We start from the raw sequence: 11131 nt of genomic DNA on the forward strand, positions 1-11131 counted from the left end.
TGTTCTTGATGTCCATTTATTCGCAAGGAAACTTCATTAACTCCAAGATTGTCAAATATCATATATGAATGTTCTTGATTATTTGTCCGCTCATTATTTTGCAGCGCAATAAAAATATGTCGTGGTGAAGAAACACCCTGTTGTGATGCTATATGCCATGTAAATAAACCATTAACATTACTTTGAATAGCATCTGTGGTTACTGTTAACCATGATAGCAATGATTTACCGCCTGAATCCATAAAAGAAAGTAATTTTTGTTCCTCAGTAATTGATGGAGTCATTACTGGCATCCATAATGAAAGTTTTGATATATTTACTTTACCATCAGCAACACCAGCACCTCGCCAGATTGCATCATTATCATCACCTTTTCTTACGAGTACAATTGTGTGTTTAGCTCCAAAGATGACCTTTCTAACATTTCTGTAAAATCCAAAGATGTGAGATAATGGAATTGCACATAAAAAATTTCTATCATTTCCTGACAACATCGCTCCACGTGTTGCAAACCCTAAGTTGTAAGTCGCATTAACACTTCCTATAATATCAAAAGCAGCACCTGGTCTGTCTGTGTGCTCAAAGTCAGCCGGTTGTGGATCAGATGCAGTATCTCGTGGTATCCGTATTTTAATATACTGAACATGATCAGCGTGGTTAGTAATATCTTTAGCAAACATCATTGTTGGACCAGCTGATCTTGTGTAATCATCAGAATATTTCGCTAGACCAATTATTGTTGTACCAACATCAACATCCTTCTGAATCGATTCATATTTTTTCCATCAATCGTGTATGTGGCGCTATCAAACAATGCCATAATCCCGTTGTTGACAAAACCAACACGCAAATTAGCAGCATATGGCGTATTAGCTATAACATTCGTTACAAGTCTACCTTCTACTTCAATAAACGCCTCAGCGGGCAAGAAATATCTAATTGTATCATGAACCTGTAATTCGATTCTCCCCCGCTGATTTGGTTGTCTTGCGTCATAGGAATAAAAATTGATAATCACGTACAGATTCATACTTAAGGACAGGTGCCTCCATATCAAATGCTGGATCTGATTCGCGCTTGAACATTTTATTATAATTACCATTTTTCCAAATGATGGTCTTAATCATCGTCGACGAAGACCGCTTAATGCTATTAAATTTGCTGTTATATTTTTTTCTGCTTCTTCAGATAATTCCGCTAGTTTTTTATTTGCAGCCTGATTGGGTCCTTGATCTGCTATCAAATTTGATGTTATATTTCTTTCTGCCTCTTTAGATATTTCCGCTAGTTTTTTATTTGCAGTCTGATTTATTATTTTACTTACGTCTGTGGGCATAATTTCAGTACTTGCCAGTTTCACTGGTGGTTGTTGTTTTCGTCGCAATAATCGTGCTAGTCTATCTTTGATCGCCGAGAACGCCTTACCAGCAACATTGACAATTGCTCCAGGAGCTTTATCACGAACAATATCGATAGCTTTCATCGATAATTGTTTTGCAACAGGTACTGCTTTTGGAGCTATCCTTGTAAATAATCCCTGAATAACATCACCAAGTCCATCTCCGTAAGTAGCTCTGTAGATTGGTAATCGTGAGTTTACCGCTCTGACCTGTACGGGTTTACGATGATTATTATGTATGATCATCTTTTTTAATTTACCAATTATTTAACAACTAGTCATCAACAAGTTCATCGATAAGTTCTCGGTAAACTCCGATATCCATGATACCACCTTGAAATAATCGCCGACAAATATCAGCTGCTTCATTAATTATTTCTGGTGAATTATTTCCGGCACGTTTTCCTCCTATGAGAACTTCTAACCGTGACACATCATTAATGATATTATCAGGACATAAACCAGATCCTGTTTTAGGTTCATCTTGAGGTGTTTTAAATACTGGTGGTTGCATCACCAGAGAAAGTACTTCAGTGGTGACCGGGGGTATGTCAGGTGAGTCACTTACTTGAAATCAATGTGGTGAATCTATCGGTGAATATGTCATTGCCGGCGCAGAAATTTTTTTACGTTGTAAAGGTGGAGGAAGTTGATACTGGGATAGTTGTTCTTGTTTTTTCAGTCTCTCTCTCTAAAGTCTTTTTATTTCTTCTTTAATAATTTTATATTCTGGACCTCTAGCTTGTTTTTTGTTGTAATATACGCGATATATATATTTAATAAGATTATCATCATTTACTTTTTCATAACGGGGTTTTAAAATACTAGATTTATTAAATAGTATATAGGACCATTATCTTTCAAGATTTAGTTTTACTCAGATGATTTGGCATATACGGCTTTGTGCACATAACGGCGGCACTGGGGCATTAAAGAATAGAACAATCAACATATAGACAATGCAAACATTTCTAACACTTATATATTTAGTTCTTATACATTTTGTATCGTCAGTTAATATTTCCCACTATTATGAACTTTAAATTTCTAAGTCCCGTCTTTGCCATATCTTTGCACCAGAGAGGGGTCCCGCGAAAAAATATGTAGCGTGGCATCCCGCGGTGTTTTTGTCAGCGCACCACCGTGATATTTACCACGGTATAGAGCAATTATATTAGGGACCAACAATTCCATGTTCTGGGGCAGGGGCTAACCCTTTTTATGCATAATTTCTGTCCGAGTAAGTGGAAAAACTATCCTCCTCTGATTTTTAGCAAAAAAAAACACAATATCTTATCCATTATATAATTTGGAAAAAATATTAATTATATCGAGATAAAAAAAGAAGAAAATATTTCAGATCATAATAAAAGTCTAAGCCCAGCCCCCTACCACCCTCGGTAATTAAATGGTCAGTACCTTACAGTAAATTAATTTGCTATGTGAATATTAATGACTGTATAAGTTACAATACAAACGCTGTAACTAAAGGGGGATGATCAAACTTGCACTATAGCAGCAGCAGAGAGGGCGATCAGACCACTTTAGGGAATGGTCACCCTTGTTTTTAGACCAAAAGAAATAGTGACCCTTCATAGAGGTCAATACCACGTCTACGATTATTGTTTGTCCCAAACAGAATTGTAGACAAGGCCCTCTCTGCTGCTATGCTATTCTGAATAATCCTGGGAATCTTCAAATGAATCCTGGGAATCTTCATCTGAATCCTGGGAATCTTTTGTTCTATGTTTCAAGTAATATTCAAGTTCTGATGGTGGTTTTTCTATTTTTGGATTTATGTTCTTTCTTTTTCTGTAATATATCATCAAACTTCTGTATCGATCTCAACCGCAGTTTTTGCAAATCTGATATAATCCTCTAACGCCGTTGTTGCATCCAACACAACTTCGTGGACCAGCATGAGGGTTTTTCTTTATAAGATAATTATGTTTTTTGCAATATTCTCCACGACATTTTTTATCACATATGTTAGTGGTTCCTTGACGCAGCCACGTACAGTTGTTCATTATATTAACGATATCTGTTTAATTCAATTTAATTTTATCATCACCCCTACTATCCAAATATTTTATCAAGACCCACACGATATCTTGTTCTAGGATCATGTAAATTTATTGTTATAAATCCATGCGGAGTAGCTTGCGCTCGTGAGAAGAAATTTCTGAATTTAATTATATCCATGTCACCGCTGCACCAAGTTTGATGAATATTTCTAAGTGTGTGTGTGTCTACGCCATTAAACACAACTAAAATATTACAGTTGTCCCTGATTACTTTTGGTGTTTGTGTATATCGTTCAGTAACATAAATCACATCTGTATTTTTATGTCTGCCGCGAGAAAATATTCTGGCTGGATTTGATTGTTTATCTAGCATTACATCATCATACACAACTAAATTATTAATAAATCCGTCTAAAACATCAATGGACGGTGCTTTATCAATATCTGTTATAAACTCTATGACATCATTATCTTCGTCCAGTAATCTTGCATTTTCGTTAAAATCTTTTAATACTTCATAACACCTCTGATCATCACCGGATGGTGCTACTAAATATAATTTATCCCATTTCAACCATCTCATTATCAGATTAAGTAATAAATGCGTCTTACCCGATCCAGATGGTCCTATGATAATCATTCTGATGGAATTAGGTAGCGCAGGATGATGCTTAACAGGTTCTCGCTGCCGAGTTGCTGAGAAATCAATTATATCCATATATTTTATAACATGAATTTATATTGTTTACGCTGTAGAGTTAAAACTCCGACTACTAATTTAGCTACATTTATAACAAAAAATAAAAAAATAGCGTATGGTGGAAAATGTTATGTGTGCGGTAGAAAGAAATTTTCATTTTTACCTAATAAGCGTGGTGGTGATATTGCTAATTTGATGTCAAAGTTTCCGGGTACTCCATGGGCTAAATACCCAGGAGAAAAACATCTACCAGGATATAATTATTGCGGTCCTGGTACTTGACTCGATATCAGACTTGATAATCAAGATCAACCAAAACCAAGCGAGGAACCAGTAAATGCTATTGATAAAGCTTGTCATGTTCATGAGGTAGCTTATAAGAGTAAAAATCTACAAGATAGGCATATTGCAAATGTGAAATTAATTCATGCATTAAATTCTATAAAAAATAAAAATATCAGAGAATCATTAGCTAATTGGTTAGAAAGATCCGCGATGAAAGGTAAATTAGCGTTTGGGTCTGGTAATATATAATGGAATTAATTTATTATTCACCAAGAGGATATTGGAGAGGCAAAGCAGCAATTGGTAAACTCGCTGATGCAGCAGCGGTTAAACATTCTACTGCTAAAGCGTGGTTATCCAAACAGGCAATATGGCAAATTTATCTACCACCACCGAAACGAATTCAGTACGCGTATTTCGATGTCAGTGTTCCTAATGAAGTTCATCAAGCTGATATTCTGTTTTTACCACATGATACTGTGCGTGGAAAAACGTACAAGTACGCGTTAACTGTAGTTGATGTTGCAAGTAGATATAAAGAGGCAGAGCCGCTATCAACGAAAACATCATCTGAAGTAGCCGATGCGTTTGAACGAATTTATCAACGAGGACTCGGACCACAAGGTGGTCTGCGATGGCCACAGCTGCTACAGGTTGATCCTGGTAAGGAATTTCTTGGTCCAGTATCATCGTTGATGAAACGACATAATACCAAAATACGACGAGGTCATACTGCAATTCACCGTGATCAGGCAATTGTTGAGCGATTTAATCGAACACTTGCTGAGCGGTTATTTGGATATCAATACGCGAGGGAATTTATTCAGGATACGAGATCTCGCGAATGGGTTGCAAGATTACCAAGCGTGATAGCTGCATTAAATAATGAGATTACATGAACAATCAACATGAAACCCATTAATGCAATTACAAAAAAAAAATATACCAATACAACGAAAAGATATTGAAAAACAAAAAATATTGGGTGATGTTACAGTTAGATATTTATATGAACCGGGTGAACTTGAAGGTGGCAAAGCGAGAGCGACTGATCCTATTTGGAGTGTTACCACACACAAAATATCCACCGTGACAAGATCCTCAGGTAGACCCGCAATCTACAGACTAGATTCGGCTGCTCCTCAACGTGGATTTGTACGTGAGCAACTACAAATAATTCCCACGGATACACAACTACCACCGCGATCACTTAACTAGCGCCGCGACGTCGATTACACTCAAGACAGGTCAACATGGTATTTTCTCGTGTATGACCGCGACTATTATCTTTTCTGTCTACGGTAAATTGTCTTGAATCATTACTCGAATACCTCCACAGCATTATACAATTGCAACTTGCGCAATTATTATTCTGCTGCTGTTTTAACCCAATAATAAGAAATATAATGCGAGATTGTGTACGTATGTGTGATTATGTATTTATGCGTATGTGTGGTTATTTTTTTATCGAGTAATATTAACAACTAAATACTCCCTTGACTATGATACAGATCTACGAGTGGGAAATATCGTAATATATATTTCTCCATTGGACAGTTATAGAGAGGATGGAAAATCTCGTAATAGTCATAGGAGGATGGAAAATCTCGTAATAGTCATAGGAAGGATGAAAAAATCTAGCAGTTATGTTATAGGAAGGATGGAAAAATCTAGCAATTAGATGATCTGGACCGGATGTTCTATCATAGATGGCGTGGTATAATAAATAGGAAATTCCTTAATTCAGCTTTGTTTGGTGAGAATATATTATATAAACGTATTTCTTGAATTCAGAATTGTATTTTGAGTAAATATATTCGAAATTAGTTCCTTTTCAATGATTATTAGCTATATATTAACTTCCGAAACATATGTAATAAGGCTCGATAGCTCAATCGGTATCGTATTGGACTGTGACGCTCGCGGTCCAGGATCGAATCCCCATGGCTGACAACTGGTCGGTGGTGTGCGCATAGTTGCGAATTTTATAATAATTGGGGGCGGCAGCAAAAAGCCCTCCGCTCAGCAAAACTCAGTCACCATATCAACCGGTGGTTGATACATATTTTCGTGTCACCCACGGGCTTGATTATTGTGGGTGGGGTTTTTCTGAGCGTATATGTTTGTGCCATCCTTTATTCAATTATTTCATCTCATTCATTCATTGTATATATTTCATTTCATACTTAATGAACTTGCTAAAAAACTCGAATAGAAGTTCATTTCATAATATATGTTTGTGCCGTCCTTCACATTCATAATCTGAGCTTGCTAAAGACTCGATAGGGGCTCTTCATTGAAACATCCCGACGAACTCGCTAAAGACTCGATAGGGGTTCTAGGGATAATTTTTGTTTATTTTAAAGATTTATATATTATATAATGAACCATGAAAATATCAAAGACATTATTTCTGCTATTAAAAACTAGAAGAAAACGGAATTAATATATCTGATGAACTAAATCCTGAAAAAAAATAATATCTGATTTTGAAACGTTAGAAGAACTTAAAAATGAAAATAAGTATGTTCTATCATCTCAATATAAGTTCATAAAGCGGATTCAGGCAGCTATGTTTCAGTCACTGGCTATGGTGAACGATGATCAAGTAAATGAATTTATTCCTTTTTCTGTTGCAGTAGAAAAGATCAGGTCGGGATTATCCAGCGAATACGAAACAAAAAAAAACAAAAACAATCAATACTTAAGAAAAATTATGTCAGCGGGTAACGACCAAAGCAACCCTGAGTAGTAGTATAATTTCCCTCACTGTATATCACATCAGAATTAATTTACATAAAAAAATAAAATATTTCAGAATAATAATAAAATATTTTTTGGAAAACTGATTAATTTGTATACTTTTGAGTAGCAACCACCCCATCAAAGTTACAAAACTGATTGATTTGTGTACTTTTAAGTGGCAATCACCCCATCAGAATTAATAAATTACTTGATTTGCATACTTTTAAGTAACAATCGCCCAATCAGAATTAATAAATTAATTAATTTACATAAAGAATAAAATATTTCAGAATAATAATAAAATATATTTTTTTGTAGTATTTTTTTGGAAAACTGATTGATTTCTATACTTTTAAGTACCAACCACCCCATCAGAATGAATAAACTGATTGATTTGTATACTTTTGAGTAGCAACCACCCCATCAGAATTAGCAAACTGATTGATTTGTATAATTTTCAGTACCAATTACCCCGTCAGATTGATTCACAAAAAAAATAAAATATTTCAGAATAATAATACAATATGTCTTTTTGTAGTATTTTTTGGAAAACTGATTAATTTGTATAATTTTCAGTACCAATTACCCCATCAGATTGATTGATTTCAGAATAATAATAAAAATATTTCAGATTGTATAAAATTGATTAATTTGTGTAATTTATCCCATCAGTGATTATATTTATTTATTTTAAATATTATTTTTTTAAGTTGATCGAGTTTAATACAGGAGTGTGTATAATTTAGAATCTGATCTCTGCTACAAATGATCTCGATAATATGTTTTTGACGGAGTTCATCTAATTGTTCTTGTGTTAATAAGAAATCCTCGCTTCCGTATTCATCAATAACTAAATTAACGCTTAAATTGCTCTGTGTTTTGCGAAAACGCTGTTCTGATGGCGTTTTCAAGTGCTTCTTTGTCATGTATAAAAACAATCACGTGCTGGTACATTATATAATATTTACTTAATTAATTAAGATTTCACATACAGATTGATCACAAGCCTTCTCCACGCATGTCAGTTAAGCGATTAAGGTGGTCTGTGAGCTTAAAATTTATTCGTGTTAACATATTATTGTGACATCGCAGATACACAGGATTAGTTGGTTCTTGCACGATTAAACTTCCAGGGGGAACTTGTGGTGTGAACGTGTATAGGATGTATCCTTGTTGAGCCTGATTTGATTTTCCGAGATCTATTTGATAGCTGCCATCGACTACGTCACAAACTAGATTGACCACAATCGTGCTGGTTATATTAACGATTCCCGGAGATATGTGTCTGCCGCCGCCATGTGGATCATTATTATGTCTTAGAACAGTTGGAGGTGGGGCTAGTTTTGTCCACGCATCGAGTATTTTAGGAAAATATTCATCAATGACATCATTGACAGATTTTCTCCGAGCGTCCGGGTCATAATCGGGAAATTTGAACGTTGCAATATCAGATTCCTTGATTTTATATTTATCAATTAAAAACTTTTTTGCAGCGGGAGATGATTTTAAAATTAGATCTATAATTTTGTTTTGGTTGCGTTCTATAGCTTCTGTGATATAATTCAGAATTTCTATTTGTTTGATAATTTCCCCTCGTGTCTCGTGGGATGTTATATCGAAAAGATACTCAGTGAGGCGTTCACGCAGTTTATTTAGTTGATCTTTATGATCAAGATTGGAACTGTCAATAGTTCTTTTAATTTCTTCTTCATTAATATGTTTACTGAATGTACTTTCTGGTAAACCTGAAAATAAGCCACCACCATAACCAATTAAATCATCCAAACTAATATCCCAAGTGTGAAGTCCACGCCACCACCACTAAATAAGTGTCATTTCAATATCGTGACGAGAGCTATTTGTTGACGTAATATCAGATTTTTTGGTTCTGTTGGTCCTTCATACACCGGGGGAACATCCTGCCAACCTAGTACGGATCTTATCGTGGATTGATAAATATCAACGGCATAATCAGGAGAATGTATCTCAACCGTCGAGGACAGCGTCGGTTCATGAACGTTAATTGATATTTTTGCTTCTTTTCCGGTTATTGATTTTATTCTACGTTGAAATTCTTCATTGATTTGTTCGATCTCATAACTACCAGTGGGTATTCCAACATTTATCCAGTCATGAGTACTATCTGGTTTGTTCTTGTTAGCAAATACAAGCAAATTATTTGCTGGTGTACCATTAAATGATTTTGATCTGATATTTGGCCAGCTGTAATATACCCGTAATTGAGCTAATGCTATTTCCTTTACTGGAATTGCAGTAGGAAAGTTAATACTAAATTCAGGATTAGTTGAACTTACCGAGATCATCGTTATCTTTGACTGAGTTGTATTAGTCACGATCTGCTGGAGTAATTCTGTCATTATTAGTACTTGTATCTTTAATACCGATACCTTCGTGATATATTTTAGTCATCATTGAAAACTCGAAATCAGATATAATTCCATCACTGAGACTCGCTGATAACAACGAGGACAATTTCGAGTATGCTACCGTCGTTGTGTGTAATCTTATCATGTAATCGGATAATTTTTCATTCATGCAAGTACATATTTTTTTTTTGTTGATGATATTGAGCACACCTGCAATAGTTGTTGCTGCTGAAATACAAATAGTTACGGCTACTGGTGCCATCATTGTCACCGCTGATAATATAACACCTGCTCCAGCAACAACAGCGGATACTGAATAAACAATCACATCAACGATAACTAATCGTCGTCGATATTTTTTTTACTTTTACTGTATATTGTTCGACTTGATCTTTTAGCGCCGCCTGCCATTCACGCGCTTGATTATATCTGTATTGTGCACCGTCCATATATTTTTATGCAGTAAATAATTGAGGTGTTTTAGCTACAAATTCCAAACACCACCAGTAAACTGCTGCGTTTAATGTCTTCTCAGCTGCTTCCAAAATAAATTCCTCTTCGGTTCCGCTATTTAATAGAACAGATACAACCCCGGAAAACTTATCAGTTGAATGGCGTCATGGAAACGTTGTAAATATTTCAAATTTTGTAGCACTGAACACAGACAGCCTGTACACGCCAGTGACTGTTGCGGTATATTTGATAGTTTTATTTTGCTGCGACCATGTTGAAAATCCAGATGATACTGTGTATACGATGTTGGTAATATCAGCGGGGGTAACCCCGCCGGGAATTTTAATCAGACTGGTTTTGTTAACGATATCAGGAATCCCCGCTACGATGTCTTCAATTGTTTTTTTAGTTGTGTCGATGTTCGTCTTGATATCAGAAAGTTTCATGTCAACGGAGTGCGGAGTGCCGAAGAATTCTTCTGCGGTTCTTTGATGGTTTCTGCGAAATCTTGCAAAAGCGCCCACGTGAACGTCATACTCAGCCCGCAACGTGGATAATTTACCATTTACGGTGTCGACGTATTTTTTTGTTGCTGCATCTTCGTCGGATGTTGGATCTCTTAAAACTACTATTTTATTTCCGTTCATGCTGAGTTCACCTGTCATTGTGTCACCGGTATTTTTCACGCGATTAGCAACGTTTCTTGCAATTTCATCTCTGATGGTTGTAAATGATACACTTGAATCTCTGATTCTACCACCGTCAGTAAACACAGGAATATTAACCGTAACTGCACCGAGTACTCGTCGAACTATATCATTCCATCTGATATTGCTCGTTTTTAGTTTACCATATCGATCTTGAAAAATAACGACCTCATCTAGATCAACTCCAGCAAGATTCATAATATCAGCAAGTTCATCTTTAGTCGCATACTTCGACGGATCAACATCGCCGGATTTTCTCTTAACGCGGGAAGATCTTCTTCAGTAAATATCAACCATTATATTTTAAGATCCAAGATCTGTTTAAAACGCTTTACGCGCAACGAATCGGTTGCTTGTATAATCATGCACGACTTTATGTGGCGGTTTGGATGATTTTGACATAGCGTTAAGTACATTAATTACCTCACGGC

The sequence above is a fragment of the Sinohyriopsis cumingii genome, chromosome 6 (genome assembly GCF_028554795.1).
Source record: "Sinohyriopsis cumingii isolate HCF-2022 chromosome 6, ASM2855479v2, whole genome shotgun sequence".
Classification (NCBI taxonomy): domain Eukaryota; kingdom Metazoa; phylum Mollusca; class Bivalvia; order Unionida; family Unionidae; genus Sinohyriopsis; species Sinohyriopsis cumingii.